The sequence below is a fragment of the Portunus trituberculatus genome, chromosome 39 (assembly GCF_017591435.1).
Source record: "Portunus trituberculatus isolate SZX2019 chromosome 39, ASM1759143v1, whole genome shotgun sequence".
Lineage (NCBI taxonomy): Eukaryota > Metazoa > Arthropoda > Malacostraca > Decapoda > Portunidae > Portunus > Portunus trituberculatus.
Genome location: NC_059293.1, coordinates 12643416 through 12666003, shown reverse-complemented (window position 1 = coordinate 12666003; position 22588 = coordinate 12643416). Strand labels below are relative to the sequence as shown.

The 22588-nt window shown below is 42.0% G+C and overlaps 1 protein-coding gene across 4 annotated transcripts in view; it reads left to right on the top strand.

Moving 5' to 3' along the window:
• Nucleotides 1-22588, top strand: part of LOC123515594 (putative neural-cadherin 2) — a 394007-nt gene that overhangs the window by 91099 nt on the left and 280320 nt on the right. For all 4 annotated transcript variants that reach the window (XM_045274363.1, XM_045274359.1, XM_045274360.1 and 1 more), the window contains exon 3: nucleotides 7964-8034. The gene's annotated coding sequence lies outside the window, so the exon portion shown is untranslated. The remainder of the gene's footprint in view (nucleotides 1-7963; nucleotides 8035-22588) is intronic.

Here is a 22588-nt window from a genome sequence, read left to right as displayed (position 1 = left end):
TTCGTATATTTGAAAGGAAACATTAAGAGAACAAATGCGTGGTGCGAGTATTTGGTTCACTGAAGTACGAGGGTTAATAGTGAGCGTTGCTTGGAATTCACTTAAATCCGGACTAGAATCTGAAGTTACCGGAAGTTTAGTATTAGAATTTGTATATCTGAAAAGAAGCATTAAGGAAATAAATGTGAGGATCGGGTATTTGCTTTGCTGAAATGCTGAGATAAACAGCGCGTCTTGCTTGGAATACACGTGAATCGGGACTGGAATCTGAAACTGCTTGAAGGACGAGTATCATAGAGTTTGAATATTTGATCGCAGAGAAATGTAACGTGCGTAGTGGTAACCAAATATTGAATGCCGAGTTTTTTTAATTTTTTAATTTTTTATTACTCTAGACGTATATTCTTTAACACACGAGCTTCCAGTTTGGAGTAAGCCACGCACTCCAGCCCCTCATGACCCACTCGCATCTCTCAAGTCCTTGCACATCAAAAGATCAACCTCCGCATCCCGGCCTCTCAAAGCTGAGTGGCCGGCGCTGCACGATATATTGAGTAAACTATTTTTGATGTATCCAGGGACCGAATTCGCAAACGTTTCGGCGTCTCTTCTCCTCTACTTTATCAGGCTCTGGTGGAAAGTAGCGTAGTTTTCCATTTCTTATTGATTTTTTTTCGTGGTTTTAGCAACTGCTTTATAAGGATTCTGTGCCATCAAGGAGAGTAACAGCTATGGGGACTTGACTTATCATCCCCACTGTGTTTGGAAATAGTGCGAGATGTGTTTTACAATTACATAGAGGAATATTTGCAGTTGGAGTCTTTCTGTAGAGTTGCGTTGGTACTTGAGATTAATGAAAAAATGTTCGGTAATATTCCATCCTAACCTAACGTAACATAACCCAAAGCAGTATTTGCATCTTTAGTCCAGCCTGAGAGTTTCGGAATGCTTTAGTCAGAGGGAAGGACCACAGTAACGTTGTATAACTTAGCATACCTCACCCTAACCTAACGTAACCTGAAATGACGTAACCTAAGCTAAAATGACGTAACCTAAGCTGAAATGACGTAACCTAAGCTGAAATGACGTAACTTAAGCTGAAATGACGTAACCCAACCTGAAATGACGTAACCTAAGCTGAAATGACGTAACTTAAGCTGAAATGACGTAACCCAACCTGAAATGACGTAACCTAAGCTGAAATGACGTAACTTAAGCTGAAATGACGTAACCTAAGTAACCTAAGCTGAAATGACGTAACTTAAAACTGAAATGACGTAACCTAAGCTAACCTAACCTAACCCATCCCATCCCATCCCAACCCAACCTAACCTAACCATGGTACAGCGTGAATTGCCGGTTGCCTGAAGTTAGTAGAGAAAGTGGCGGTAACTGTATTTGCAAACCTAACCCAACCTAAACCTCACGACCTCCACTTCCCAACTAAATCTAATGTAACCCATGGCAGCACTTGCAAGCGTAGTCCACCTTCGTAATTGCTGGGCGTCTGAAGAGAGTAGGGAGGACCGCAGTAATGTTGCGTGCTGTGGTTCAGTGTGGTGTGCCTGCGCGCCTCTCCCCACTATGACCTGGAATGGTTCGCTGCTGACACACAGACTCATCACGGCCCGCCTAGTGCTGCTCGGCGTGCCCGGAGCGTCTCACCAACATAATTACAAGACCATTTACATCCCCTGGAATCGGTACTTCCGCCTCTTGACTACTCCATTAATGCGCAGAGCTCACACACACCCTCCTCTTCTTTGTCTTCCTCCTTGCTGGGAAAACACTGCAGCTGTCTTGCATTCATCAATAACTCACGATGCAAGCTTTGTTGAGGGGGAACCAAGATAGATATATAATTCAAGAGCTACATATATAGTTCAGGAACACGATGGACAGCACAAACAAGAATCGCATCTCCGGACTTGTTTTGTTCTCACCTACTCACACTCACTCATTCTCCAGTGGATGAGGAGCGGTGGCTTAATGTGATTTTCCTCGGACATCCCTCGTTCTTCACACATCACGAAGCTGTCGCACCACACGATTCTCTGCATGTCGTCTCTCTCCCTCTTCTTCTCTCTATTCCTCGGGATTTCGTTGCAGTTTCCCCAGTTTCTCTATTGTCATTTCATTCCTTCAGCATGCTCGCGTCCTCCATCCCCTTTGAACGCTTTTGGTTGCCTACTTGTCCTTGTTTTCTGTTTCTTGTTCTTCCTTTGTATTATCCATAGTGCTTCATAATTTTGACATATAAGAAGGGCACTGACCTTGGGTAAAGAAAGTGTCGTTACTCCCCAAAAATGTAAGAAATTATCTGAATTTGGAGGATAAGCATCTTAAGACCTAGCATATTTAATTTTCAAGTTTTAATGTAATGGGTTAATGCGGTATCCCTGTCTCCACACATCACTTAGCTGCCCCTAACACATTACGTCTTATATGTCGTGATGTCTTGCGTATTTAACTTGAGGCTTCATTGAAACTTATCTATGTGACAAGCTATGAATTGATACGGCGTCCCTCAGTTTTCACGCATCGCCTTCCCTTATACAATGCTCCCTACCTGTTCTCCGCTGGACGTGCCAGTATAAGGGGAAACAATGCAGGACACTCGACTTTTCCCACAGTCCTCTCCCTCCTCTTGACCTCCTTTGATGGTGTTAAGGCAAAGCGATTTAACCCTTTGAGCGAGCCGACGTCCTCTCTGACTTGATAAAATGTTGTGCTACAAGATTAGGGAATAATTATGAAAGCATTGGAAGCAGATCGAGTGATTGGGTCAATGTTTTAATGACTGATTGAGTGTGTTGTGTTCAGTCATGTTGGAATACTTAGATAAAACATATTATAATGTCATCAGTAGTTTAATGGTTAAAGCAACACGGCAGGAGGAACAGCACAGTATAACATAACCAATCTTAAATTAATCAAGGAGGAAGAACACAAGGAAAACAATATAATCTAATCTAAAGTAACCTAATATAACGTAACCGGTTCACTATAACGGACATTTAGTGGGCAGACATTTTACCGACGAATATTTGGCCGAAACGGATAACTGAATCGACTTTTGACTGAAAAGTAAATGACAGAACCCAAAACTGGCAAGATAAATAGACGCTGAAACCTAGTCTACTAGTCTCAAATTAAAGATAAGACCATGTTTTTTTCAGCTTTTTGTTTGACTGTCTTGTATATTGTTTTTTACTTTATTGTTGTTCCTTTCTAGTTTCTTTGGCGATGTGTTTATAATCACCTGTCAAAATTTCAAGTTCTTATTGTTGCTAATAAGTTATAAAGGAGAAAAAGAAATAACAAAGAAAATTCAAAAGACCGTATGTCCTTTCCATATTCCAGTATTCTGTAAAATGTCCGTTCGTTGAAATGTCCGTCGGTAAAATGTCCGTTCGTTGAGGTGTCAGTCGGTGAAATGTCCGTTCGTTGAGGTTTCCGTCGGTGAAATGTCCGTTCGTTGAGGTGTCCGTCGGTGAAATGTCCGTTCGTTGAGGTGTCAGTCGGTGAAATGTCCGTTCGTTGAGGTTTCCGTCGGTGAAATGTCCGTTCGTTGAGGTGTCCGTCGGTGAAATGTCCGTTCGTTGAGGTGTCCGTCGGTGAAATGTCCATTCTACCTAATGTTCGCCGATCATATGTCCGGCCACAATGTAAACTACCTGCAGGAGGAAGAATGCACGAAAAGCAGAGTTAGTATATTCTAACCTAACCTAACCTAACCTAATACAATAATGAATGCCGTGTTAGAAATGTATTGTTTCTTAATTAATGGAAATAAGAACGAATGAATCACTAAGAGTTATTTTCATTACAGTAACTCTAGAACAACGACCAAACTTGGACTAGTATCCTCGTGCTTGCTCTTTGTCGCAGACGAGCAGGGACCCACGAGACGAATAAACTGCTCACGTACTGTAGTGGAACGTGGAACTTTGTGCGGGCGTGACTGATGAGGAACTGTGACGCTGGAGGAAGATAAACTCCACCTGACTTTCAGTAACACGACACCGGTTAGATTTATATCACATTTGCATTACAAGATTGAGTTCAGTATTAGATGATGTTATTATGAAAACATTAAAACACATAAGTAAGTCTTCTATCCACTATTAACTTGATGCTATTACTTGTTTGTTTTCAGGATTAGGTATTTAGATGAAGAAAACTTTATTCCGAATTCAGAGGTTTGTTCTAATGAGTAGAGGTTAACCCCTTCAGTACCATGATGTGTTTTCATATTCATTCTGTGTACTATATGTTCATTTTATACAGCTTCAGAAACTTAGGTAGGTATTAGAATAGTGAAGACGCTGGCCATTAATCATCTGACCTTCATAGATCCTTTCTAATGTCAATAAAATCGTCTAATCACACTCAAACTCAAGGTAAAAATGCGTTCCAGTACTGAAGGAGTTAAAGATCATTATTTATACTCTCCTAACTTTCATTACAATACAAGACTACCTTCAGTTTCAATTTTTTTAATTTTTTTATTTATACCATGTGGGCTTTTCACGGGAATTTATGGGCTAAAGGGGATACTTTTTGTGGCACCTCCTATCTCAAAGCCCACCCGCTAGGAAACCATTGCCCCGAGTGAGGAAGCCCAACCTACACTCGGACCGTGGACAGGATTCGAACCCGTGCGCTTGGAGACCCCTCAGACCCCAAAACACGCATGGTTCCACTGTAATAAAAACAACATTATTCTTGACGTCATTACAAGAGTGCGTAACGTTGTAGATGATATTTGTCGCAACGAGGACGTTAAAATTAATCTAGAGTGACTCTTCTAACTAAAATATGATTTCGTACACTTGCAAATTTCATGTAATGCTGAAAGGTTTAATATTTTTGCTCTGGATAACGCTCTGCCTTCAATGTATCAGCTTCACTATTCTACATTACTTACTATTCTTCACTGACTCATATTTTTGCTTTCATCTTTTGAGTTCAGCTGATGCAGTTTATCACAATCATCCTTGTAAGTGTATTAGGTTTGCTTGTGTCTGTCCATTCTTTAAGACAGGAAAGAAAAGCAGGTAACATTAATAACAATACTTACCTGTTTAATATTACTCACAACGCAACGCAACAACTTTCACGATTTTTACTTTGCCTTACCGGGGGAAAAATAATTACGTGACGCTTGCATAGATAACATTGCCTACCTGTTATTTCTTGCCACTATCACTTGCTAATTAATACAGTAATTCCAGACATAAGTAGCACCTTTTGGCTGTTATTTCTTGGCATCATCACTCACTAGCTAACACAATAATTCCCAGGCAGGAGTATTGAGGCAAAAGTCACTAAACCTTTCAGTGTAACAATACGTGAATTATTAACTAGTATTGTGTTGTGTATTGTCCGTCAGAAAGCAATAATTGAGGAAATTGTAGTTCCCGTACGAATGCCGCGAACTAATTAAAGCGGGAATGTCCGAATATTTGTCGGATTCAATTAGTTCCTGCTGGTGATCGTTGTAGCGGCGTGGCTGGCGGGATTCGGCTGCCCATCTGATCGCCCCCGTCTTTTCTCTCTCTCTCTCTCTCTCTCTCTCTCTCTCTCTCTCTCTCTCTCTCCCTGTTCTAAGTATCCCGATATCCAATGGGGCATAACTACTCCTGTTCAGCATTGCCAGTATTCAGGGCTTAGAGGGAAGGCGCCGCTCCTCTCCTCTCCACTTCCCTATTCCCTCCTATCCTCTCACCATTCGCCACTCGCCCTTCTCCCTACTTCTACTTTCACTCCTGCCCCTCTCCCTTGGCACCTTACCACTCGTCTTGCTCCGTTCTCACTCCCCGCTCCCCGCTCTCTCCTCCCCACTCGCCACTGGCCTCATTCACGCCGGGGAAGTAATGAGCGGGGCCTCCAAGCATGAACGCGCCCCGCTGTTATGGCCGCCACTTTCCAGCACTCACGAAGGACATCACCTCGGGCACGCCGCCAGCAGGAGGTGTCTCGTGTGGACCGTTTGGCCTTTTGCAAACTGTTCACGTCCTGGTGCTCTAGTGGTAGTGGTGGTGGTGATGGTGATGGTTGAAAAAAAGAAAACCGTAATTTTAGAACAGGCATTTCATCATTATTCGCGTAATGGTGTTTAGTGATGTTGTTGTTGTTGTTGTTGTTGTTGTTGTTGTTATTGTTGTTGTTGCAGCTGCTGCTGTTTTTTGTTGTTATTGTTGTTGTTGTTGTTGTTGTTGTTGTTGTTGTTGTTGTTGTTGTTGCTGCTGCTGTTGTTGTTGTTGTTGTTGTTGTTGTTGTTGTTGTTGTTGTTGGTGGTGGTGGTGGTGGTGGTGTTTATAGTTGGAAAGAAAAAAAAATCCCAATGTTCGGGTCACCTTTAGTATCTGACCTTGAAATTTGTTATGTTTAAGTTATTGCAATGGTTTGTTAGTGTAACTGGTCATACACCCAAGGCTTTATTACTATGTGTGTTGCTATTCCGCTCCTTTGTTTGCTTTTTGTCACATCAACTCTCGTCCTTGTCAGCGTTCAGCCTGTAATTCTATGTTGAAAAATGTAATCATATTCTGCTAACATTAGTGGAGTTAATAGACCATTATTAATAGTTACATTTTATTTACTTCTTTGTTTTATTTTTCATCATATTAATTCCAGTCCTATTCAGCCTTTAGCCTTAATAAATATAATGGAAAACACTTAATATTCTGTTGACATAGTGGACTTAGCTGATATTTTATTACGAGTATTAATCCTATTACACTTTATCTCCTCATCTGCTTTACTATTTTCATTTTCGCCATCGCCTTTACAACACCATTAGCAGTGCCTCTCGCTAAGGATCCATAAAGGCACACGTGTCTGCAGCATTAACCTGTCCCGGTGAGATCGAAGTGCCGAGCCGCAGACACAGCCACTCAGGCGACGTGTCCACGGGGCTGCGCGGGGCTGGGGCGTCCGGGGCTTCCAATGCTTATGAATGACACTGGCTTGGGTGGTTTTATCTTGGGGCTGGGGCTGGTTTAGGGTGAGCTAAGGATGATTTTTTTTGTCTTAATGAGTGTTTGTTGCTTTATTAATGTAGGAGAGGTACTTCCTACGGACGATGATATTATATATAAAAAAAAAGGTAGGACTGAGATGCTGGTTCCAAAACAGACTCAAAAGCGATCGTAAGTGTCTTGAAACCTCCCTCTTGAAGGAGTTAAAGTCATAAGAAAGAGGAAATACAGAAGCAGGCACAGAGTTTCAGAGTTTACCAGAGAATGCGATGAACGATTGAGAATACTGGTTAACTGATACGGAAGAGAGGGATATTAGGTTAGCGTAAATCTCAGAGAAGGTAAGGGAGAAAGCCAACAATGTTCTTGAGATGGTATCAGGGTAAAGGAAAAATTTGGATGGGTAATGAGTAAGTGCAAAAGTGCAAATAAAGAGCAGGAATGTTTGAGACGAAGGAGGATGTTTTTTCTTTATCCTAATGCGTTGTGTATTATCGTTAGTGTGATGTGTTGCTTGCCTTCAGTCCGGGAAGGTGTCATTTAACTAATCAATAACCAGAAGTGTACCTTTCACTTTTCATAACCATCCATCCACGTCAACATTTATAAGAATTTCTTCTTCTCTAAGTTTGGACAATACTTTGGACTATTCTTTTAGGGACTGACACCTCAGTAAGTCTCTGTCGGCTTACATAACAAAGATGCGATTGAGATTTTGAAATGTCTACAGAAACACATCGGCCATAAATGTGTATAAACTGAATACACAAGTGCAGACCAGAAAATAGGAAAACCACTCACAGGAAAATTTTCATTACCTCAGCAAACACATTCCTGTGAGTCACCGTGACCAGAGGCGGGCTAAGGAAAAGAACGACTTGGGGCCTCACGCGGCACTTTATCTCCGTGGAGGTAATCGCCGCGTCGCGCCGCCCGGAATGGAAGATTAATTACAGCGAATTTTATCTCCCAAACAGACCCGTGGCGCGGCGGCGGTCCGGCGGCACCCTGAGACTAGTGATACTGCTGTCTTGGCACGGGACACCGGGTGAGTACCATCCTTAGTACAGTCAGACAGGGACAAATAAGGAGGAGCAGAGGATGTGTTGAGGGAGAGTATAAGGAATCAGAAGAATGCCTCACGACCTTCCTGCTCCGCTACACTATCCAGAGTGAATATCCTTCCTATTACAGCCTGAGCAGCACTTACTAAAAGTTAAGAATAGTAAGCGTTATGAAGGGGAAACTATCAGAAGAATATCCTCAGCCTCACGAGCTTCCTGTCTTACCACACAAATGCCCTCAGCACAATTTGAACGGTGCAAGTCAAGAAGGAAGAATAGGGGAAGGAAAACGAATATGCAGAAGAATGTAACTGTCTTGAGGGCGGCTTGAGGGTGACAGAGGACGGGATAAGAGGGAAGAAGAGGAGATATAAGGAATAGGGTGAGAGGGTGCGGCGAAAGTTTAAGTGATTGAAAGAGAGATCATTCTTAAGGCGGCTTTGCAGTGAAGGAGAATGGGCTGAGAAGGAGAGGGAGAGAACAAAAGGAAGATTTTGATAATAGGAAAGACTTGTGCCGAAGAAATAGAGAAGGATAGAAATTTATGAAAAGAGGGGAATAATCTGGAGAGAGAGAGAGAGAGAGAGAGAGAGAGAGAGAGAGAGAGAGAGAGAGAGAGAGAGAGAGAGAGAGAGAGAGAGAGATGGGGGATATTTATTTTCTCATCCGGTATTGAAAAGTTCTTACCTTGCACATTTTTTTCACACACACACACACACACACACACACACACACACACACACACACACACACACACACACACACACACACCTCACACACACACACACACAACACACACACACACACCACCTCTTTCCTCCTCCTCCTCCTCCTCCTCCTCCTCCTCCTCCTCCTCCTCCTTTCCCATCTCGAGTGAAGCATGGGACCGTCGTTTCCTCTATATATTGTAGTGCTTCCTGTACACGGAGACTTGTAACTTGCTTCTCTCATCCCCCTTGCTGCCCTACTGCTCTTGTTTCTCCCCCCCTTATGTATATTACAATCATATAATGTCTCCCCTTGCATCTATTTTACTTTATATTGACAGTTTCATATTAAAGTGTAAAAAAATTGTATAGAAAACTGGTTATTTAGTATGATAGGAAGGGTCAGGGGTGTCTCTTCCCTGAGGTTCCATATCTATTGACATTATTTTGTGTCTCAAGGTTAGGTAAAGTTTTTTTTTTTCTTTTGTTATGGTCTTATGGGCTTCTCTTCTACTCGTATTATTTTCCTCGTGTTTTCTTCACGTTCTTTGTTCCGGGGTTCTTATTTTTGTGTTTCATCTATTGTTGTTATTGTCTGTCCTAAGGTTACGTGAGGGTCTTTCCTGTCTTGTTGTGGACTTATAGAATTCTCCTTTTTCCTCTTTTTCCTGTTTTCTTTCCTGTCTTTCTTCTTGTTCTGTTTTTTTTTTCTTCCTTGCCATTTCTTGCAGTTCTTTCATTTGTGGTAAAGATGGTTAAGAATGCAGGTGAAGATTGTATTAAGATCTCTCTCTCTCTCTCTCTCTCTCTCTCTCTCTCTCTCTCTCTCTCTCTCTCTCTCTCTCTCTCTCTCTCTCTCTCTCTCTCTCTCTCTCTCTCTCTCTCTCTCTCTCTCTCTCTCTTTCTCGCTCGTTCTTTCAGCTGTTCCTTAAACAATTTTCTTGCCTTCTCCTCCAGTTTCTTTTTTTTTTTTTTCAATTGAGGTAAAAGCAGATGAAAATTTAGGCATAGACTGTATCAAGGCTTGTGTAATCTCGCTTGCTCTTCTCTCCGTTTCATTTTTCTTCTCATTCCTTCTTCTGTGTCTCATATTATTTCCTTGTTTTCTCTTCCATTTATTTCATTTGACACAGAGATAGTGCAAGATACAGAAAAGGCCTCTATCTTTCCTCTTTCTCCCTTCTTTTCCTGTTCATCACGCTTTTTCCATGGTCTCTGTTTCCTCTCTTTCATTGGAGATAAAAGATTCCGTGATGCTGCCTCTATTTCTCCTTTGCTTCTCGTCTTTTTCTTTTTCTGACTCCTTCCGTCCTTGTTCTTCCTTCCCTTTCATTTCCTTCCCTCTTTCCGGTTCCCTTAGCTTTAAAAATAGCTAGTTTTTCCCTCTGACATCAGTGGAATATTGAGGGTCCAGTCTTTACCCATCCGTTCTGAGGTAACGTGTAAGGAGGGGCGGCGGTAGAAGCAGGAGGGCAGACGAGTGTTTGGTCCAGCAAAGAATTTTACGAGATTGAACTTCCCGAACAAAGAAACACATTTCCTTCACATTCTGTGGAGGGGAGAGGAAGGTAGTTTTCGTATATACAGGGAAGATGAAAGTCAAGTCAGCAGATTTGTTTTATTATTATTATTATTATTTTTTTTTAGTAGGAAAGAAGCGATTTATATTCTCTAAGATGCTGAGGTTTGTATTCTTATATGCATAGTTTTTTTTTTATTGTTCTTCTCATTACTATTTTTTTTTTTTTTTTAGTTTCCAAAGCGACAGAGATTCTTCGTGTTCATATGATTGTTTTTGCCTATCAGTTGTGTGCAATAGTTAGAATCTAGAATATTGACAATACCTTTAAAACACCACACGAACCTTTATCAAACCTCGTTAGATGAAAGAGATAGGATAGAGAAACATTTAAAGAATATTAGACAACTTTACATTATTAGTAATCTATTCTCTGAAGATGATGTGAAATTTATTAAGCTATTAATAGAACCATGGAAACATTCTTTAAATCCTCGGAAACCTCTATTCAAGCCTTTTAGATGTAAGAAATAGGACGCTGGAACTGTTAGAAAATACAAATCTAAGCCTTTTATTATTAAGTTCTCCATTCTCTGAATATTTCGTGGAATTCTTATTAAATTATCTTTAAAAGCATAAAAGCGCCATTGAAAACCCGAGAAATTCGCTTAAGCCTTTTACATGTAAGAAATGGTACGCTGACACGGTTATTGAAAACAATCCTTAGCCTTGTGTTATCAAAAACTGAAATTTTTATTAAGCTAATACTAGAATAATAAAAAACGCTCTTAAAAACCCTCTTCCACTAGAACGTGTTCAGTATAAGAGACAAGACGGCAACCCGGAATGCAGTCCAAGCCTCTTATTATTAAGCAATCTATTCCCTGAAGAGTCTTGTCGAGAAGTAAATTGTAGCACTTTCTCAGAGACTATTGCGGGTGATTATTTCTCCCAGATTGTAAGAGGAAATGAGGAGGCTTATTTGATAACCTGACCCTTAGTCTTGCAACACAGCCGAGGCACACAGGACCTGCTGAAGTGAGGGAGGAAAAGGCACAGAGGTTGAGCTTGGAGGGGCAGAATAGAAAGGGAGGACGCTGGTAGTAGCATAAAAGTTTGGTAAAGCACAGTGATGCTTTAAAATAGACACAATCCAGTTTGGTAGCGGGAGATAGGAAAAAAAAAAAGTTAGGAAAGGGGAAGGTTGGAAGGTTGCAGGTGTTCCGTGAGGCAGAGAAACGACGCAGCGGGTGGAACGAGACTTCAGGGAGGATAGAGTGTGCTGGCAGTACGGGAGAGGCTCGGGGGAGAGAGGTAAGCGGTGTGAGGGGATCTGCCGCCGCTGGTAACACGAACAAAAATGTCAGTATCATGCTGAGAACAATACAAAGTCACGCTTCCAATAGTCATGACAGGTGGGAAGCGTGAAGAGGGAAAGACACAATGCAACTAAAGCCATAAATTGATGATATATGTGCGTAGTGTTTGCATCAAAGGGTCAGCTGCGTATATACAAAGGGGGAGCGTTTTGTCCGGCGCTTGTTTCTCCTTCCGTCACGATTTATATGTTGTTAGTTGCGGTTCCAGGGCATCGTGGGATTTGTCAACTTAAATGTACGTAGTCGTGTGGATGTGATGGGCTGACTGACCTCGCGCCGCTTGCTTCCTCTAGTCACAATCCTAGAGGCTGCCGGGAAGGATATTGATAAGGCGTGTGAGGCTGCCAGGCACACACACACACGCACACGCACACGCACACACTGTATTATTTACGTCTGAGTCTGCTAATGAGGATTTTATTCTTAGCAAGCCTTTCCGTGAAATAATAACATTGTATATACTGTCAACAACTGTCTATTATCTTGCAATAACCTGTTTTTAATTGAGCACACACACACACACACACACACACACACACACACACACACACACGGTTTCTATCATCATGGCAAGTAACATACATCAACATCCTGCGTCAGATTCTACCATTAAGATCAACACGACGGTAAATCTGTTAAAAATACGAGCCTAACAGTCACGACTCGTGGTGCACGAGAGAAGGCGCTCACCAGGTGCAAATCACAGGGAAATAATACCCATAAGCAAGGTGTAGCTCAACGTGCACGCAAATCTTCACCATCAGCAAGTCATTTCCACCATATCTAAGCTTTACCTGTATTAACCTTACTTTCGGTCTTCATGTCCAGGAAAACCATATTAGCTGTGCCTTTACCTTTTTACTACTAGGTGTTCTTTCGTTAATATTCCTAGTTGTGTGCAGAATAATACCTGATTCCATTTTTCCCCTTTTTTTTATATACCATGTGGGCTTTTCACGGGAATTTCTGGGCTAAAGGGGATACTTTTTGGGGTACCTTCTATCTCAAAGCCCACCCGCTAGTAAACCGTTGCCCCGAGTGAGGAAGCCCAGCCTTCACTCGGACCGTGGTCAGGATTCGAACCCGTGCGCTTGGAGACCACTCGGACCCCAAAGTACGCATGTTTCCACTGCACCACGGCGGCTCCCAGGCTCTCCGTCACCAAACAAGTCTTCCTTTATATCTCTGTTTTAATGCTGGGTTTTCCTTTGTTAATATTTCCAACAGTGTACAGAATAATGGACATAATGAAAGCAGACTGACTTGCCTTCCTCGCCTTCGGTTTTGTCTCCAGGCTTTTCATCGTCATGTTGCTGTTATTTCTTATTATTTCAGCTTTCCTTTGCCAGAATAATTAACGCCAAGAAAAGAGAGAATAGAAGATTAATTTCGTGTTTTCTCTGCCTCTGAAATAATGAAGAGACTATGGAACAAAAAAAAAAAAAAAAAAAGCTCGTAAAATATTGCGTGATTGTGGGAGGAAATAAAAAGGAAGAAAAAATAGACTGGTTGTGAAAGAGTCAAGGATCTTTTTGCGGCGTCTGTCATGATTTCCCTGAGGATGCATAGGGCGTAATTAAATCAGGTTTCGGGAAGTGAATATTAGTGCTTTGATGTGGTAAATTAATGACATGTTGAGGTGAGGTGCGCTTTAAGAACCCGCGCACTGCAACCTCGACAGCCGCCTGATGATAGTGAAAGACAATGAAACGTGTACACATTCATCCTAGTCTTTGCTGGCTTGGATGACCAGACTCATCAGTAAAGAACAAAATTTTGATAGTTGTGCGTGTGTATTTATCAACAGTTTCCTTCACTTCTGTATTCACTACTTGGCGTTGGCAGTGTGTGGATCTTCTGCTGTGGTCTTCTGCTTCGACTCGTATCCGAAACAAATCCCGTCAATCCCTCCACCACACTCCTGCTGACTCCTAGTGACTGGAATGCATCTCGGAAGCAAGTCGAATCAGGAAGGCATAGCAGTTTATAGCAAGCGACTCACACACTGGCGATGCTGAGTGATGGGCGTGAAATTGAAGGGGACCGTATTGTACATTCTGTCAATAAACTGTTAAACTATTGAACTCTTAACCTGTCTTGGGTACGTCTGTTAACCCGTGGCCACACCAGCGAGCCACTAGCTGTCACTCATAACAGAACATGCACCGTGAAATCCTAAAGTTTGAATTGTGCAGAAACATCTATGATTTAGACTCCAATGTGAGGTCATGCATATGAATTTTTACGTTATGGTGGTGGTGGTGGTGGTAGCAGTGTCCTCCCCACACCACACGAGGAACACGCAAAACCATACAGCACATAAGCGTCACCAAAGCAGTCAGTCAGTGTACCTGGACATACACCTAAAAGTCTGTAAACATTAGTCTTCGCGTGTGTGTCCATAATTCAGCGTGTTTGGCTCCAGTGAATACAATGATACATGAAAAGGTTGCTGCGTGATTACATGAGTGAAAAACCTGGCAGTGAGTCTGAAGGTCCGCACCAAAGCTTAACTTTACCCAGGCGCCTTGTCTCCGTCACGTGCGGCAGACCACCGTGTGCGCCCCTCCTGACATGCAAAGTCACTTAGAGGTATCCACGTTAGGTGCTCCGGGCACTAAATTGGCTATCGTCTCGTCCATTTAGGGTTAAGTAAACAGTGGTGTGGGGTTCTTTAAGTGTGATTTCAAGCTTCAGAGAGCTTCAGGCCTAAATGGACTGTAAATTTTAATGAAAACATTTATTATTATTTAATTTAACGCCATGTTTTTATGACTTCGGTTGTATCTTAAGAGAAGTGAAGAAGGAGAGAAGTCATGTTTGGTTAAATACAGTGATTGTTCTGAATGCAGATTTTAGCAAAACCTTAAATTACTTAGTTTATTTCACTGAACGCGGTGTTTTAGTATCTAACTTAAATTTTATTAAGAGGAGAGTGTGCGTGTTCTAAGAGGAACGTGTGCGTGTTCACCTGGGTATGGTAGTGGAGGAGGAGAAAAAGTTTTATGCTCAGGTGATTGTCCTGACTGTAAATTTTAGTGAAGCATTGAATTTCCATGTATATTTCACCGAAGTCGATGTTTTTGTGTCTCAATAAGAGAAGCTCGTATATATTCTTCTATGTAGCGTGCAGAGTGCTTCAAGGCTTAAAGTCACTGCAAACTTTAGTGACACGTTAAATGTCTTAGCTTATCTCACTGAACACGATAGTTTTGTGTCTTAACTTTTATTGCACTGAAGCGTGTACCTGGCCGTCTTGCTGGCGGAGGAGGGGAGGACTCACCTGAGGATAAACACACAGGTCTTGGCAGCACATTTTGTTGTAAACGTTAAATCTCTTACTTTATTTAACTAAACCCGATGTTTTTGTCCTAACTTGTATCTTATTAATAGAAGCGTATACTTGTTTATCGTGGTTCGGTGGTAAGTTTGAGAGTAGAGGAGAGGAGGAATCATTAACTCCTAACTATTGATTTTAGTCAAACAATAAATTCCTTCTCGTATTTCACCAAAGACGATATTTTTTGTCTTAACCTTTATTATTTTCAAGGCAGCGGAAGAGAGAGGAGTCACCTGGGGTTAAATACACAGGTGATTGTCCTTCCTGCTCACCAAGCCCTGATCCAACAGCCACAGGGAAGGTGTCTTTTGTCCTTTTCCATTGTAGCTTCATGTCATCACTCAAGTTGTTAGTGTTTCTTCAAGGGAAGTTCTTTTTGTCTTTTCAACTCTTTCATCCTTCTCCTCCTCCTTACTCTTGTTCTTGTCCCATTCTTATCATTGTTAGTGACTCGTAACGTGAGTATTTATTTCTTTTATCCTCTCTCTCTCTCCTCCTCCTCCTCCTCCTCCTCCTCCTCCTCCTCCTCCTCCTCCTCCTCCTCCTCCTCCTCCTCCTCCTCCTCCTCCTCCTCCTCTTCCTCCTCCTCCTCCTCCTCCTCCTCCTCCTTGTTCTTACCCTATTCTTATCTTTGAGACTCGTAACGTGAGTATTACCTTTATCCTGTCTACTTGACATGTAACCACCAATCAAGAAACTACAGATCTTTTTTGATAAGAAGTATTAATAAAACTAGGTAATCCAGTGTTCCTTTAACGAATAGAGATATAAAGAGGTAAAAAGAATACTTGCTGTTACATTGGTCGTCTTAGGAAATGAGAACGGAAGAAAAATATCAATAAGGTGAGTTCTGGAGGAAAGAAAAGTGTAGTGTAAGTATACGAGTACAAGTGTGTTGGAGTCGAGTGTTTCTTTACAGGGGTGTGAAGAAACATTGATATCAGGAGTGCTAGTTGAAAGAAGGGCGTAGTCTCGAAGCTTAATGGACAGGCAGTGAGTGGTCTTAGTTTACAGGGATCCTAGAGCTTAATGGAGGAGAGGCGGTGTTAGCTGTGTTGGTATGCAGGAAAGACGGTCTGGTTCTTGTGTGGTGGGTGAACCTCAAGACTCTCCCCGCTCAGCTTCATTCACCACGAGTCCCTGATGGAAACGTGAACTGGGTACAAATGCCTTAGTGGTCTCCGGACACATCAATTATCTGGCATTTACAAGATTATTGCGTTCTTTGTTTCAATAGTGCGCAACTTGCCTTAATACTTCAAGGCCTCGCGGAAAGTAAAGGAGGGAAAAAGTGGACAGTGTTTTTCTTTACTCTGACGGGGACGAGGGAAATTTAAGAGTGAAATTCATTTGTGGAAGGAAAGAAAATGTGATGAATTTAGGAAGGTGACAGGGATCTTCTGTAGTCAATATTAATGTGTTGTCCATTAGTGAAGTGGCTTTTTTTTTATTGACTAGTAAGATCCGGTGAGTTAACTTTGTCTGGATGGCTTGCACACACACACACACACACACACACACACACACACACACACCATGAACTACTCTTATCAACCAGTGTACATTTTGTCCATTGGTCGAGACACTGACACATCACAGCGAGGCATGGACAGACAGTGGCGTGAACTTCCCATAAACCACCCCTCCCATCATACCCGAGGCAGCGGCACATACAGCCACACACAGCCACACACCCTCTGCACATCATCCCAGCTGGCGTGGCGATACAGTCCCTGGTCACGTGTGGAGAGGCTTTTGCATTCATAGCTGTCCGGGAACCATTATTCTTTACTGACACACATGCGAGTCGTACCGTGGTGGTGGTGGTGGTGGTGGTGGTGGACTCAGGTGTGTGGCGGCGTGGTGGGCCTGATGGATGACAAGACAATTAGGTTGCATTCTACCTTTCATGCCTCGCCATGCCCTCACTCTTCCCTCGAGGACGTTTTGGTGTGTGTGTGCGGTCATTTGCTAGAGTGTTTTTAGCGTGTGTGTATGTGCGCGTGTGTGTGTGTCACCCTAAAGCACGGTACAATATCATTACATTATCACCCTTATCTCAGCCACGTCCTGATTTACATTCAAATTTAGGATGTTTCTTGCGTATTTTTCCCGGGAATTATGAACGAAAGTAGCGGTGAGTGTTGTCCCTGTTTCCCGCGGCGAGTTTTTCCGAGCCGCCCGTTGTTTTGAGCTGTGTTCCCATGAAGTCAAACATTTGGTGATAGCAGAGAGCGGGGCTTCGCGGGACCAGCAGCGTGGGGGCTGTCTCGGGACGTATAACATGTTTTGATTTCGTGGAAGTTTGACTGTCATATTTAATTAGCTCCCTTAGTATGAAAACCAGGACCATCCCCCTCCCCCAGGACTACCCCTTCCTCCAGGACTACCCCCCTTCAACCAGAGACCCAAGCCAGAGATAGTGCTCTTGACTCTACCGCCCTTCCCTTCTTTCCCCTTTGTTTTGCTTCATGTACAGTACATACGTTTTGTTTTCTGTTTTGCTTCAGAATCGGAGTATTTGATATCAGTGTTTTTCATATTCCAGCACATTTACTTTTATCATTACACGAAAATAACCTTGTTACTCCTCTCATGTTGCCTTTTCTGTCTATTCCTCTTGTTTTGTTTCATGTGCTCCTTGTTCTACGTCATATTTAGAGTATTTAGAATTGGTCTTATTCATATTACATAACGTTTACTCCTGAAATTTCATAGAATAAACCTTGCCACTCTTCTCACGATGGCTTTTCTTCCTGTTTCTTTTGTTTTGTTTCATGTATTTCATCTCAGATTCAGAGTATTTATTCATTCGTTAGCCTTGTTCATATTCCAGCTCATATGCGCATATGAAAATCTGAAGAAAACTATTGCTAATCCTGTCATACCTCTCTGTATTTCAATCTCTCTCTTTCATTATATCTAGTCACCTAGTGTATACCTCCGGTCATCTATTCTGTCTCAGCATTAGTGTGTCTTGTGTTAATTTTGTTCTTATTCTACTATTTTTACTGCTAAGAACACATGGGAAAACTTTATTAATCCTATCTGTCTTTCTATTCCTTTATTCTGTCTCTCTATCCACTTCATTGTATTTCACATAGTATCTCCTATCCTCTGCTCTGCCTCATAGTGTGCCTAGTGATAACCAATCATCTTCACATTCCAAACCTTTACTCGTGAAAACACATGAAAACTTTATTCCTAATGTTCGGGAAAGTTCATCGTGTACCGGATTCCGGGACTAGTATGCCAAATCCTGTGTACTTCTGTGTCGTGATTCAATCTTAGCCCATCCCAGAGGCGGCTCAATGCTCGCCCCGGGACAGCACGGCCTGTCTTGAGGCTGGCATTGGCCTCCATACTGAGCCCCTCCTCTTATCCTGTAACGAGTAAACTTCGTTCTCAGAGGACCGAGGTGGAGGCGTGACCCGGCCAGGCAGCTCAGGGAGGGATTAACTGACGGCATGATCACAAAAAAGAAAGAAAAGAGAGGAAAAAACAGCCTATTGCAGGGAATTCGCGCCACACACACACACACACACACACACACACACACACACACACACACACACACACACACACATCTATCTTTCCCTCGTCAGAACTTGCCTCCAGCGCACCACTTTACGTTGAAACATTTTTTTTTTTTTTTTTTTTTTTTACATTACAAGGGCACTGGCCAAGGAAAACAAAGTTGGAAAAAAAAAATCCCGCTGGTTGCCAGGCCCTGTTAAGAGGAATAGTATAAAGAGAAAACAAAAATCTAAAAGGAGGGTCCAGTTAACGTAAGAGGTGTCTTGACACTCCTCTTTGAAAGAGTTTAAGTCATAGGCAGGTGGAAATACAGACACAGGTAGAGAGTTCCAGAGTTTACCAGTGTAGGGAATGAAGGAGTGAAGATACTGGTTAACTCTTGCATTAGGAAGATGGACAGAATAGGGATGAGAAGAAGTAGAGAGTCTTGTGCAGCGAGGCCGCAGGAGGGGGAAGGCATGCAGTTAGCAAGTTCAGAAGAGCAGACAGCATGAAAACAGCGGTAGAAGACAGATAAAGATGCAACATTGCGGCGGTGACTTAAAGAATCAAGACAGTCAGTTAGAGGAGAAGAGTTGATAAGACGAAAAGCTTTAGATTCCACCTTGTTTAGTAAAGCTGTGTGTGGATCCCCCAGACATGAGAGCCATACTCCATACACGGGCGGATAAGGCCCTTGTACAGAGCAAGCAGCTGGGAGGGAGAGAAAATGGACGAAGACGCCATAGGACACCTAACTTCTTGGAAGCTGATTTAGCAAGAGTAGAGATGTGAAATTTCCAGTTTAGATTTTTAGTGAAGGATAGACCGAGTGTGTTTAATGTAGAGGAGAGGGAAGTTGAGTGTTATTGAAGAAGAGAGGATAGTTGTCTGGAAGGTTATGTCGAGTAGATAGTTGTAGAAATTGAGTTTTGAGGCATTGAACAAAACCAGGTTTTCTCTGCCCCAATCAGAAACAAGTGAAAGATCAGAAGTTAGGCGTCCTATAGCATCTCGCCTTGAGTCATTTAATTGTTGTTGGGTTGGGCGTCTGTTGAACGCTGTTGAATAATGCAGGGTGGTATCATCAGCATAGGAGTGGATAGGGCATTGAGTCAGATTTAGGAGATCATTGATGAATAATAGAAAGAGAGTGGGTGATAGGACAGAACCCTGTGGAACACCACTGTTGATAGTTTTAGGGAAGAACAGTGACCGTCTACTACAGCAGCAATAGAACGATCGGAAAGGAAACTGGAGATGAAGGTACAGAGAGAAGGATAGAATCCGTAGGAGGGTAGTTTAGAAATTAAAGATTTGTGCCAGACTCTATCGAAGGCTTTCGATATGTCAAGGCCGACAGCAAAGGTTTCACCGAAGTCCCTAAAGAGGATGACCAAGATTCAGTTAGGAAAGTAAGAAGATCACCAGTAGATCTGCCTTTACGGAAACCATACTGGCAATCAGAGAGAAGGTTGTGAGCTGATAGATGCCTCATTATCTTCCTATTAAGGATAGACTCAAAGGCTTTAGAAAGGCAGGAAATCAAAGCTATAGGGCGGTAGTTAGAAGGATTGGAGTGGTCACCTTTTTTAGGGACAGGTTGAATGTGGGCAAACTTCCAGCAAGAAGGATAAATAGAAGTAGAGAGACACAGATGAAAGAGTTTGACCAGGCAGTGAGCGAGTTCGGAAGTTTGGGCTGCAATCTGAATTTTTTTTTTCGCATCTTCTTTTTCCTTTTGCTGTCAGTTAAAAAAGAAATATTAGTAAAAAGGAATTCTGAATCTACAGAGACACAAGCGAAGTGCAGGTATGAAAGTGAATTTTTGCATTTATGTGTGTGAATGTCTAGTTTTCTGTAGTAATGAATAATGAATATGACTTAAACTTTATCGTAAGGTGGGAAAGTAAACGTGATGTCATTAAATTAAAACAGCTTGTCGGGAAATGAAATAGTCTTTATTCTTAACTTTAGCTTTATGATATTTTCTTTGTTTTTCCTACATTTTTCTTGTTATCTTATTTTTCCTCTCTTCTTTGTTTAGCTTTTTCTCAAGATAATCAAAATAATTGTCCTTTTCTTTCTTCCCTTCCTCATACTATTTTCTTTTCTTCTTTTCTAATTTGTTTGTCTTCATAAAATCTAATATCTCCACTTGTTAACTTTACTCACGAACGCCAAAATATATACCCTCCTCTTTCCTCCCTTTTTTTGTACCGTTGACAAACTCCCTTGCATAAAAAGGTAAAAAAGAAAAAAAAAAAAAATCATTAGTTCTTACCTGGCAAAGTTTCTAGTTCTTACCTGTAGGAATAGGTACTCCCACCTGTATGTCCCTCCAGCTATACAGAGAGGGAAACTTTACGATAATGAAGACTCGGCTAAATGACGTACAAGAGAGAGAGGGAGAGGGAGAGGGAGATGAGATGGGATGGGACACGGGAAGACAACACTGGCATAACAAGTGAATATATTACAGCACAGCGTAGGAAGTTTAGGTTCCGGTGGCGAGCTGCTTCCGGTAAAAACTTTAAAATTCCGCCTAGCCCTGATTGCGACCAGACATTAAATTATCTTCCTTTAATTTCATACACATAGTCGCTGGACGCGCTGATTTGCATGCACCTTGGCGGGCCGGGGCGGGTGGTTAGCGTCCTCGTTAGTTGAATATGATAACATTCCCGCAAAAGTGTAATAAGTGCGTGTCTCTCTCTCTCTCTTTCTCTCTCTCTCTCTCTCTCTCTCTCTCTCTCTCTCTCTCTCTCATAGTGCTTGCAATGGTTGTAATCTTAGTTGTTGTTTTTTTGTCTCTCTCATTCCGGTGCTGGTTTGTGATATGTTTTTTCTCTGGTTCTATTCTTTCCTCATTTTCATTGGCAATTTATGTTCGTCTCATTCATATTCATTCTTAGTTCATACTTATTGTCACTTTTTTGTTAATTTTCATAGCTGGTTAATTAATAATCTTTCACTTCTTGCTTGTCAATACATATTCACTCACATTCTCTGCTAGTTCACTCATAACTCATACAGCTATCTTCATTCACTCACACTCTCTCCTAGTTCTCATTCATTTACACACACGAATACCAAGAGGCTAAAATCTCAACATGGGTGTGTGAACAAATACGCGCTGACTCCTCTTCCTACCAGTAATGAAAGAAGGTGACAAACAGCAACGATAACCTCTAATACTCACCGTGTCTTCATTAACCACACGTTGTAAGCGCTTGCACTGAAGAAAGAAAGGCAACGGACGGTCTGCACTGAAGTTTACCAGCACGGGAGGGAATAACAGATTAAATATGCAAATCCACCAGTTTTCTCATTAGCGGGACGTGGAATATGTGCGCTTAAGTCTTACGTCACGAGGCTGCGCAATGGGAGAAGGTGAGTGATTTAGTGAGCGTTTCTGCTGCTGCGTGAAATGAGATGTTGTGATGATGTATTACTGCGGCAGCCAGGTGGTGATGGTGGTAGTGTATCGTGCTGTACTGACTGGGCGCTAGGTGGTGAAATGAAGCTTGAAATGTTCTCTTATACTGGGAGGTTTATGTAGAGTCTCCTGTTTTTTTAAGATATAGAAACTGATGATAAAAAGGTTCGTGATTGATAAGAAAAAAATGAAAACAGAAAATGAGGAACAAGAAGACGAGGAAAGTGAAAGATGAAATAAGAAAAGAAAAAGAGAATGACAAAGAATAAGAGTAAAAGAGAGAGAGAGAGAGAGAGAGAGAGAGAGAGAGAGAGAGAGAGAGAGAGAGAGAATTTGTAGACGGATCCTTTAGACAACCAATGATTTCTACCTAACACCCTCTTGGCCCTTCAGTACCCCTTGTGAAATAGCCCAAGTTTTAAGGAAGTCAGTTAGAAAGGATACAGAAAACATACCTTGGACTTACAGATACAACAAGAAGCTCGCTCTCACAAAACTGCAAGTACGAACGAGAGAGAGAGAGAGAGAGAGAGAGAGAGAGAGAGAGAGAGAGAGAGGTCGTAGGATTAAGGATAAGAATACAACGGGGAAAAGATTAGGATTATGGGACGAGTTTTTATGGTATGTGAGGATATGGA